The following is a 9,292-nucleotide window of genomic DNA, read 5'->3' on the forward strand; positions in this document are numbered from 1 at the left end:
TCTTTTTTATGTGCAAAAGTACTTGCGGGGCATATTTAGAAATGTATGCACCTGTTGTTCGGGGAACAGAGCACAATACGCATGAGAGGACTAAGTGTCTGTTCCCCCAAAGCTTTGAGGTAAATAAAGTTTGCCAGACTCTTAAACAATCGACTGAGTGAAATTTATATGACAAATATACCAACTCCACACATGGAGCCAGGGTGGAGACTTAAACCCGAGTCCCAGAGGTGTGAGGCAGCGGTACTAACCACTGCAAGATAAATATATTTAATACCTTTGTAATAATCTCATCATACAGTAGTTGCCAAATTTCATATTCATAAGTGTAGGTTTCTGGAAATTACTCCAAATTGTATTGCTTTTGAAAATTAGTTAAAAATATTCTTGAAAAAAAATTAATAGTGGTAATGCCCAGAGATTGTGTGCGAAATAAAAAGTTTTTTTCCCCAAACGAATAACCTCCTTGTCTTTGGATGTTTATACACATATATATATATTTTTTTATTTATGATTGCCGCTTGGTTGCTATAAAACTGTATTATGTGTATAATGTTAAATTACTATCTTTAATAAGTATTAATAAAAAATAACATTCATTCAGTTACTTTTATTGAATACAAACCACAAAATGCAACCGGAGGCACAAGAGGAAGAAAAGTGAGAGGGGAAAAGGCCAAGGAGCACCGCAGACCCAAGCTAACAGTCTACGATAAAGGATTCACTAAGACACAATAATTTAATAGACGTTGTATTTTTTGAAAACTGAATACTTTTCAAATTCTAATAGGTCATTTTTGAAAACTGGATAAGGGGTCCACATTAAACAGATGTACATTCATGAATGTAAAATTTAGCAAAAATAAATAAGAATACTATAATTTATTATAAAATAAATGTCCTCTTCTGCATTCTTGTAATCATAAACCACTACGTGAATGTATTTCAGGGAGTAATAAAACTAATTATAGAACGTCCGCAAAGGACAAGAACATCTGATCAGACACGTCCAAATCAAATGCACAGTTGTTTCAGAAAGCTTGTGTCAAAGTCCTTTTTATATCTAGTAGAAAGGAAATTTTTGCCCAGGTAGTATTTATGCAACAATTTAATACTTCACTCTGCTTATTACTCAAAAGTAGAAAATGACTAACAACAATACCAGTCCATTATGAAACCACATGAGGTACAGATACATTATCTTGTAGAAAAAGATTATTTTGTTTTTGTGACTTACTGAAAAACACGTTTCCTACATTAGTTCCACAGGGACTAAAAGGTAAAACAACAGTAACTAGACAATACTTTTAGTGTAGATGCATTCTCACGCATGCATTATCAAAGATGGGGAGGCTACCGTAAATAGGGCTTCCAGTCCAAAATGCTGACGACGCACGCAGGCGCACATGTACACTATGCATGAACCGGATCCGTTAGGGACAGGGTGCACACACACGCTACAATGGGGAACACAAGATTTAACCATAAGTACTACAACGACGATACAAGGCCTATTTACACTGATGGGGCTATATACACACGCTCGCGAAACATGGCAGAATACGCAGATCTCACCGGCACTACAATACTTAGTCGTATATGCATAATCGTAATCGTACAAGACCACAAAAATGTCATAAATGATGAATAATATTATTATTAGGATAATTATTTATTACTAGAATTAGCAACGATTAAAATGTAAATGTAAATGCAAAACAAATCTCACTGACAAATGACCTTAAAAGTAGGAGACAGGATGGGAGGCTTCGTCTGTGCTCGGTAAATTAACGTACCATTAAGTTGTGAGGTCATACCAAGGATAATGTATTGTACGGTGTGCACGAGGCTGAAGTTGGCTCCTTATTCGCAGCTCCTTCTTCAGATTTTCCGGTCTACCTTAAATACTACGCGACTGGGTACGTAGGGGGATCATTTTAATGAAACCTCTTTGAACCAGGCAAATATTAACTTCTCAGTACATGTCAGGTATCCCACTATATAGAAAAGGTGACATTGTCCTGGCTCAGGCTGATTTAATGCTTTAAAAATCAGATGGAAGCAAGGCATGTCATACTATAGTGCACAAAGGTATGAATGAGCTGCCTCGTGCCCATTGCTTCTGGGATAGGCTCCGACCCCTCCGCGACCCAGTAGGATAAGCGGTTTGGAAAATGGATGGATGGATGGATGGTATGAACGAGAAGTCAGGTTTCTCTGCCCAATTTAATACCTTAAACCTCTCTGGTCCAGGCAAATATGAACTTCTCAGTACACATCAGGTACACAACTATATATAAAAAGTGACATTGTCCTGGCCCAGACTGATTTAATGCTTTAAAAATCAGATAGAAACAAGGTCATACTTGAGCAAGGTACCGTCTCCAAACACTGCTCCCCAGGCACTGCCCATATCAGCTGTCCACTGCTCCTTCCCGGATAGGTCTAATACAGAGGTCACATTTCATTGTGGTGCACAGTGTACTGTGTTTTGGTGTGTTCACAATGACAAATAATTATTCACTTTCACTATAAAACCTGGAAACATGGCTTCTTATTCACAGCATTTTGTGCACAATAGTATGACAATGATTCCATCTGATTTATTGTCTATAAATGGATACCTGCCGTGTAATGAGAAGTTGATATTTGCCTGGACCAGAGAGATTTAAGGTATTAATATGGGCATGGAAACCTGGCTTCTCATTCCCGCCATTGTGCGCTATAGTATGACATGCCTTGTTTCCATCTGATTTTTGTGACAATGTCACCTTTTCTATATAGTTGGATACCTGACATGTACTAAGAAGTTCATATTTGCCTGATTGGGCATATTTCCGGGCCTGATTGGGAGTGGAAAGATGTTTGCATTTGTTTCCTTTTCTGATAAAATGCACACATACTGTTACTGAAACTGCCCAAATTTGTACTTTCCTCAAAGTTGTAACAAGTTAGTAGAATCGTGTTCAATTAATACGAATCGAAAGCCAAATGAAGTTCTGAAGGTAAGCCTCACTAAATTAGCCCCCCTACAGGCGCAATCATGTCATTGCATTCAGATGCGCAGCATTTAAGGTGGACCAGAATATCCGAATAAGTAGCTGCGAACAAGGAGCCAACTTCAGCCTCATACAGTGCGCTACATGCGCATAAAAAATACACGCATATAAAGGCCTGATGCTAGTAGCGTAAATTGCTTTTCATTATAGCATAAGCAGTAAACCTTGGAATTATTTTACACAGAAAATTCCAAAAGGATCTGGCTGCAGAACATGCACTCTCAGCCATCTGCACGCTCAACCACTGATGTCAGGTGCATGCTCAGCCACAACAGGAAGTGCAACCAGGGAATCGTTTAGTTAGTGCTAAAAAAAGTGTAAAAATTATACGTTTTCCATTTACAATCTTGCCAGTTATGAACGATATATAATATTCTTAATCATGTTAACATGTGGGGGGCGGCATGGTGGTGCAGTGGTTAGCACTGTTGCCTCACACTCTGGGACCCGGGTTGGAGTCTCCGCCTGGGTTAAATGTGTACAGAGTTGGCATGTTTTCCCCATGTCGTCATGGGGTTTCCTCTGGGTACTCCGGTTTCCCCCCACAGTCCAAAAACATGCTGAGGCATGAGTAATCGGGGTTACTAAAACTAAAACATGCTGAGGCTAATTGGAGTAAATTGCCCGTAGGTGTGCATGTGTGAGTGTATGATGTGTGAGTGTGCCCTGTGATGGGCTGGCCCCCCATCCTGGGTTGTTCCCTGCCTTGTGCCCATTGCTTCTGGGATGGGCTCCGGTCCCCCCACAACCCCTGTTGGGATTAAGCAGTTATGGTAATGGATGGATTTTGTTTGATGTTATAAACATTATGTGTGTAATCAATCTGCTGATGCTTCTGGACACATAACCAGTAATGTTCCTGGAATCATTGGGTGTTTTGGGTCTTTCAACATCATACACCCTCATCCAGGTGACCCAGCCGGGGCTGATCAGACCCTAGCTTGTGTCCAGATGGCTATCTAGCTACCACGACTCCATGGTTCTCCTCTCTTGAGCCACAGTCATCTAGAGGCCCTCTCTGCCGCTTCGGTGGTACTGCAGATGGCTCTCCTCTTATACTCTCCAACGATGCCTAGACTGCTCAAGGAACGGGCAGCAAAACCTCTGCAGTCCCCTCCACTGGGAGGCACCTCACACTCCATCCAGCCAGCTGACAGTCGCTTACTAGTCCTGCATACTTGGAGAGCTTCCTCTCAAAGGCTTCTTCAAAGCAATCTTCCCATGGGACTGTCAGCTCCATCAGTATGGCTTGATTGGTAGCCTCAGACAAAAGGACAATGTGTGGATGAAGGGTGGTGACAGCAATATGTCTGGGGAACTTCAGCTGCCGTTCAAGGTCCACCAACAGCTGCCAGTCTCTAGCAGAGGTCAAGATGCCTACTGGTGCTCTTTTGGCAGGGGCTGCCTGCTCCCCATACCTGACAAAGGTGATGGTTTTCTTCGAGGAATGAAACTGCTTTGCTGACACAAGTCCTGTGCTAATAGTTTCAGTGATGGTCTTATGGACTTGGTAATGCCTCCACCAGTATCGACCTTCTCCAAGTGCTGTGGTGCAGCAGCTGAAGATGTGCTCTAGGGTGCATCTCTTGGAACACAATGGGCAAGCTGGTGATTCTGCTATGTCCCATGTGTGCAGGTTCGATGGGCTTGGAAGCACATCATACACCTCCTGGATGAGGAATTTAATGCGGTGCGGCTCGGCTTTCCAGATCTCAGTCCAGGTCGGCTTTCCAGATCTCAGTCCAAGTCACTTTCCTCTCAATTGCATTTTCCCAGCAAGTCCAAGCCCCCTGCAGCCTCATTCCCATTGCCTTGCAGGATCTTATCTCCTCCACAGCTGCACTCACCTCCTCTTGGACAAGTCATCGCCTCTACTTCCCTCTGATGTTCATTTGGGGAGTTGGGAAGGAACCCAACCTGGCTCGGCCTCGTGTGACCACTCCCTCAAAGTTCCCATGACGCAGCCTTGCCTCAGCATACTGGCCCGCCTCCTCCGCCCTCCACTTCCTGCCCGTCCTCACTTGGATTCCTGCTTTGGCCACCATTGGGTCACTAGAGTCCTTGTACTGCACCACTTCCCTAGCTCTGGTTACCTTGAATTCCTCTTCCTTCTTCTTGAGGGGAAGCTGCAGTTTGTTGTTGCGCCTATAGAGAATGATGCTGCTCAGGCTCTTTGGTAACCCAAGCCATCTCCGGAGGTGGTTGCTGACCTTCCTCTCTAGGGTCTCAACTGTAGAGATTGGGACAGCATATATAAGAAGGGGGCACAGGATACTTGGTAGGATGCCATGCTGGCAGATCCAGGCTTTGAACTTTCCAGGAAGACCGGACTTGTCCACGGATTTCAGACAGCCATCCAACTCAGTGCAAGTTGACTGAATAGATGCTGAGTCTCTCAGAGAGCTGTCAAAAACCTTGCCAAACTCTTGACTGGCTTCTCTCTGATTGTTGGAATGGCTGTGCCTGCGATGCAAAACCGGAACTTTCCCTCCACCTTTACTTTCCTTAGCACCATGGATCTTGATTTAGCAGGAAACACATCCAGGCCTGTGCCATCGGCTTCTCGAGTCCCTTCAGAATCCACCAGCAGCCTGGGACTGATTCTGTTGTGAATGTGAAGTCATCCATGAATGCGCTGATGGGTGGCTGCCGTTGTCCGGAATTCATTCGGGGCCTCTGCACTCTGGCTCAGCTGACTTAGTGAGCATGTTCCTGGCCAGGGAGAATAGTGTCACAGAGACAGTGCACCATGTAATGATTCCAATCTCCACTTCGTGCCAATTATATGTAATTGCTCCATGAGAGACCCTCATACTGAAATTGTTGTAGTAATCAGCAATAAGGTCTCTACATCTGCTGGGCACATGATGTTTTACCAGAGTGAGCTGGACAACCTTGTGTGGAGTGGAGCTGAATGCATTTTCCAGGTCAAGCCATAACACTGACAGGTTGGCTTTGTACTGTCTGGCCTCCCGAATTAGCTGTGTCACCACACCAATATGCTCTGCACAGCCCGGCATTCCTAAAATGCCGCCCTTCTGGACTGATGTGTCAATATACAGAAGGTGCTTTTTGTCAGGTATAGGTGCACAACCTCCTGGAAATGTAGCTGAAGAAGATCTTGGCTTCAACATACAGCAAGGAGATGATGCAGAACTGGTCTAGCTGGTTTTCCTCCTTCGAGATCCGCAGCTCTTTAGCTTCTCGCCATTGCTCTGGGATCTTCCCCTTTCTCCAGAAGACTTGCATGATTTTCCATAGATGCAGTAGGATGTTCGAACAGTTCTTGTACACTTTGTATGAAATGCCACTTGGAGCAGAACTCGCGCTTGCTTTGTGAACGACCTCTCTGATTTCCTTTAGCTGCAGCTCCGACATGTCAAACTGCTCTTTTGGTTCAAGGGGATCGATGAGGATGCTGCATTCTCCCAGATCCTGCTTTCCACTGGAGTCGCTGTACATCTGCCTGAGGTGTTGGTCAATTTCTTCCTGTGAGAAGGCAAGTTTTCCACTGCGCTTCTGCCCCAGCAGATCTTTCGTGAACTGGAAGGGGTTAGCGATAAAGGTGCGAAAGGGCGTTTATGCGCCCTCTCATGTTGCCGCCTCCAATGCCACTTTGCCAGGCGGAGAACCCTGATCTTCTTCTGTAGAATGTACATTTACTGGGCTAGGCTAATGTGTTCCTCTTCTCCTGCCACCTTGTGCTGGGCCTTCAGTGCTTTCATCTCCTTCCTGATGTTGTGGATCTTTGCAGCTCTATGGTTCTTTGCATAAGAAGTTCCAGAGCCTTTCTTCTCCTCCTTACTAAACCGTTCAGCTGTGATGCTGACAATGATCGTGGTCATGGCTTGAAGTTTCCAGTCAGCCTCTCCCTTCACCATCGCTTCCAGAATTTGGTTGCTTCCACAGTGAAGTCATGTTAGCTGCAGACCGTTTAATCCGCCTCCGGTCCGACTTGATGCTTGGGGGAGTAGTCATCAGCACATGGAGGTTCCGTGCACTGTGGGGTGACTCTGAGCCAGGCTCCTGCGTCTCTCCAAGTTGAACAACAACAACAACAACAAACTTATTTTTGTATAGAGCATTATCACAACATTACACTGTCTTAAAGCGCTTTACAGCATCCACACCCAAAGCCCCCAGTGAGCAAGCCAAAGGCGACAGTGGCAAGGAAAAACTCCCAAGAAGGAAGAAACCTTGGGAGGGACCAGACTCAAAGGGGGAGCCCATCCTCCAGGGGCCGGCAGGGATAGTCAAATAAGAGTCAAGTCACATTGTCCCAATCATAAGATTTGGGAAATAACTGGAAAGCAGGGAAGATGACAAGCCAATGCCGAGTCTTCTTCCAATCGCCAGGCAACTAAAGGTAAGGCAGTGGTGTCAGACATGAAAGATGACACATGCAGAAGGGCGAGCTGCATGCAGGGACATCACTGGTGGTGGTGACATCACATGTAGTAGGGTATGCTGGACATCTTGATAGATTGAGGTCTCCAGGCATCACCCCCCAGGAGGAGTAGGGGAAATAAAATGTACAATTAGTCAAAGTAGAGGAGGCTATCGGCAGTGCTAAAAGCTAGATGAGTGCAATATAAAGTCCAATGTACAAGCTCCGGCAGATATGGCTATGGCAGCATCAGTAGGAGGGAGTGGCAAGTGGGAATGCAGGCATGGAGAGTCCCTGAAATGTCAGCACTCCAGAACACCTGTGCGTTGTGATGCTCCTTCTCCCAACGAACACTTCATCTTTGCTTGGTGGATTTTCAAGCCATATATGTTCTTGCGGACTTTACCACATGTACACTGCTTGCTCATAGTTGTTTGTCCGATGCCTGGGTCTGTTGCCATAGTATCTGTCAGACTGGGGTGCTCATCCTCCCCCCCTCTCAGGCACCCCTGGGAGTATCTTTCCATTGAGTACATCGTAGCTTGGTTGGGCGTCCTCCTCTTGGTGGACACAGATTGGGTTGCCAGTCCGTTCTGCCCTGGTTGCCATCTCTCCATGTACTCACTCTCTCTCCAGTAGTCACCACACTATTTGTGTTGGCATCCAGTCTTTCCTGGCTGTCACTGATCTCTCAGCGTGCTCGGTGTGTAAATACATCTGCTGATGCTTCTGGACACATCATCAGTGATGTTCCTGGAATCATTTGGTGTAAACTGACTGGCACATTTGGTGTTCTGATCTATTCCTCTGCAGTGAGCCATTTTCACACCCCAGAGAAACAAGTGATGTTCTGCTTAACCACAGTGAATTATCAATGAATTTGATAGCCTAGTTTTTCTGCTAGCAAATGTGAACTTTCAAAACTAGTGACAGACCTTAGGTATAACATTTTGGGTTTGTTTTTTATTTGAAACTAATTTGGTGCAAAAATCAATGGGAGTAAACGTGATTCTTGTGTTGAGAATGATTTATTTTATTATCTTGTGAATAACAGAGGCACTGTTTATAAGATATATGTATAAAATGTATGTATTTATTGTTGTCTGTTTCCAGTTCTCTTTATGTCACACACAATATAATCTGAAGCTCTTGGCTTTCAATAGGACTCAGAAGCTCCTTTAGATAAACAAAGAACAGTTTGGATGTCTGCAGTCATAGTGTCTGTCGGTGGTTGTGACTTATTTGAATTCTACTTTAGCCAAAGGTCTTTTCCTGAGGCTTAGTAATCTCGTACTGTCAAAGCAGAAAGTCACACTGTATATGTTAGCAGCTACTGCTGAAACAGCAGTTTATGTGCATGGAAGTATATTACAGTGTATGTTTTACATTTCCTTCCATTATTTTTGCTTCTGGTTTGCTTTTATTATGAATACACACAAGATGATGGAATAGAGAAATTGATAACACAGATGACAAGGACCTGTGGTCTGTACTATGAAGCGGGGTTACTGGCTTATCGGGGTAACTTGTCGGGTTTAAATGGACTTCATATTCGTTCACTTACATTTTGCTCAGACTACCTTAAATCCGAGAAGTTACCCTGATAAGCCGGTAACCCCACTTCGTAGTACAGGCCCCAGGTCAAATATTCTCCTGTGTTTTGGTGGGATATTGATGTTCATCAGAACTGAACCTTTGAATTCTTAGTAATTACAGGCTGCAGGGTGGGAAATTTAGGTAAATGACAGGGAGGCATGAAATCCTTCTGGGAGAATATCAATCCTCCAAATTACAGGGAAAAAACTTGGGGCTTGGTGGCAGGACTAACACTCCAGTCACTCGCACT

General features: G+C 44.4%; 1 pseudogene; it reads right to left on the minus strand.

Annotated features, from left to right (window-relative positions):
• Window positions 1–4,018: 4,018 nt before the first annotated feature.
• On the minus strand, window positions 4,019–6,946 carry LOC125743169 (uncharacterized; annotated as a pseudogene).
• Window positions 6,947–9,292: the final 2,346 nt, after the last annotated feature.

Source organism: Brienomyrus brachyistius, chromosome 5, assembly GCF_023856365.1.
Source record: "Brienomyrus brachyistius isolate T26 chromosome 5, BBRACH_0.4, whole genome shotgun sequence".
NCBI classification, from domain to species: domain Eukaryota; kingdom Metazoa; phylum Chordata; class Actinopteri; order Osteoglossiformes; family Mormyridae; genus Brienomyrus; species Brienomyrus brachyistius.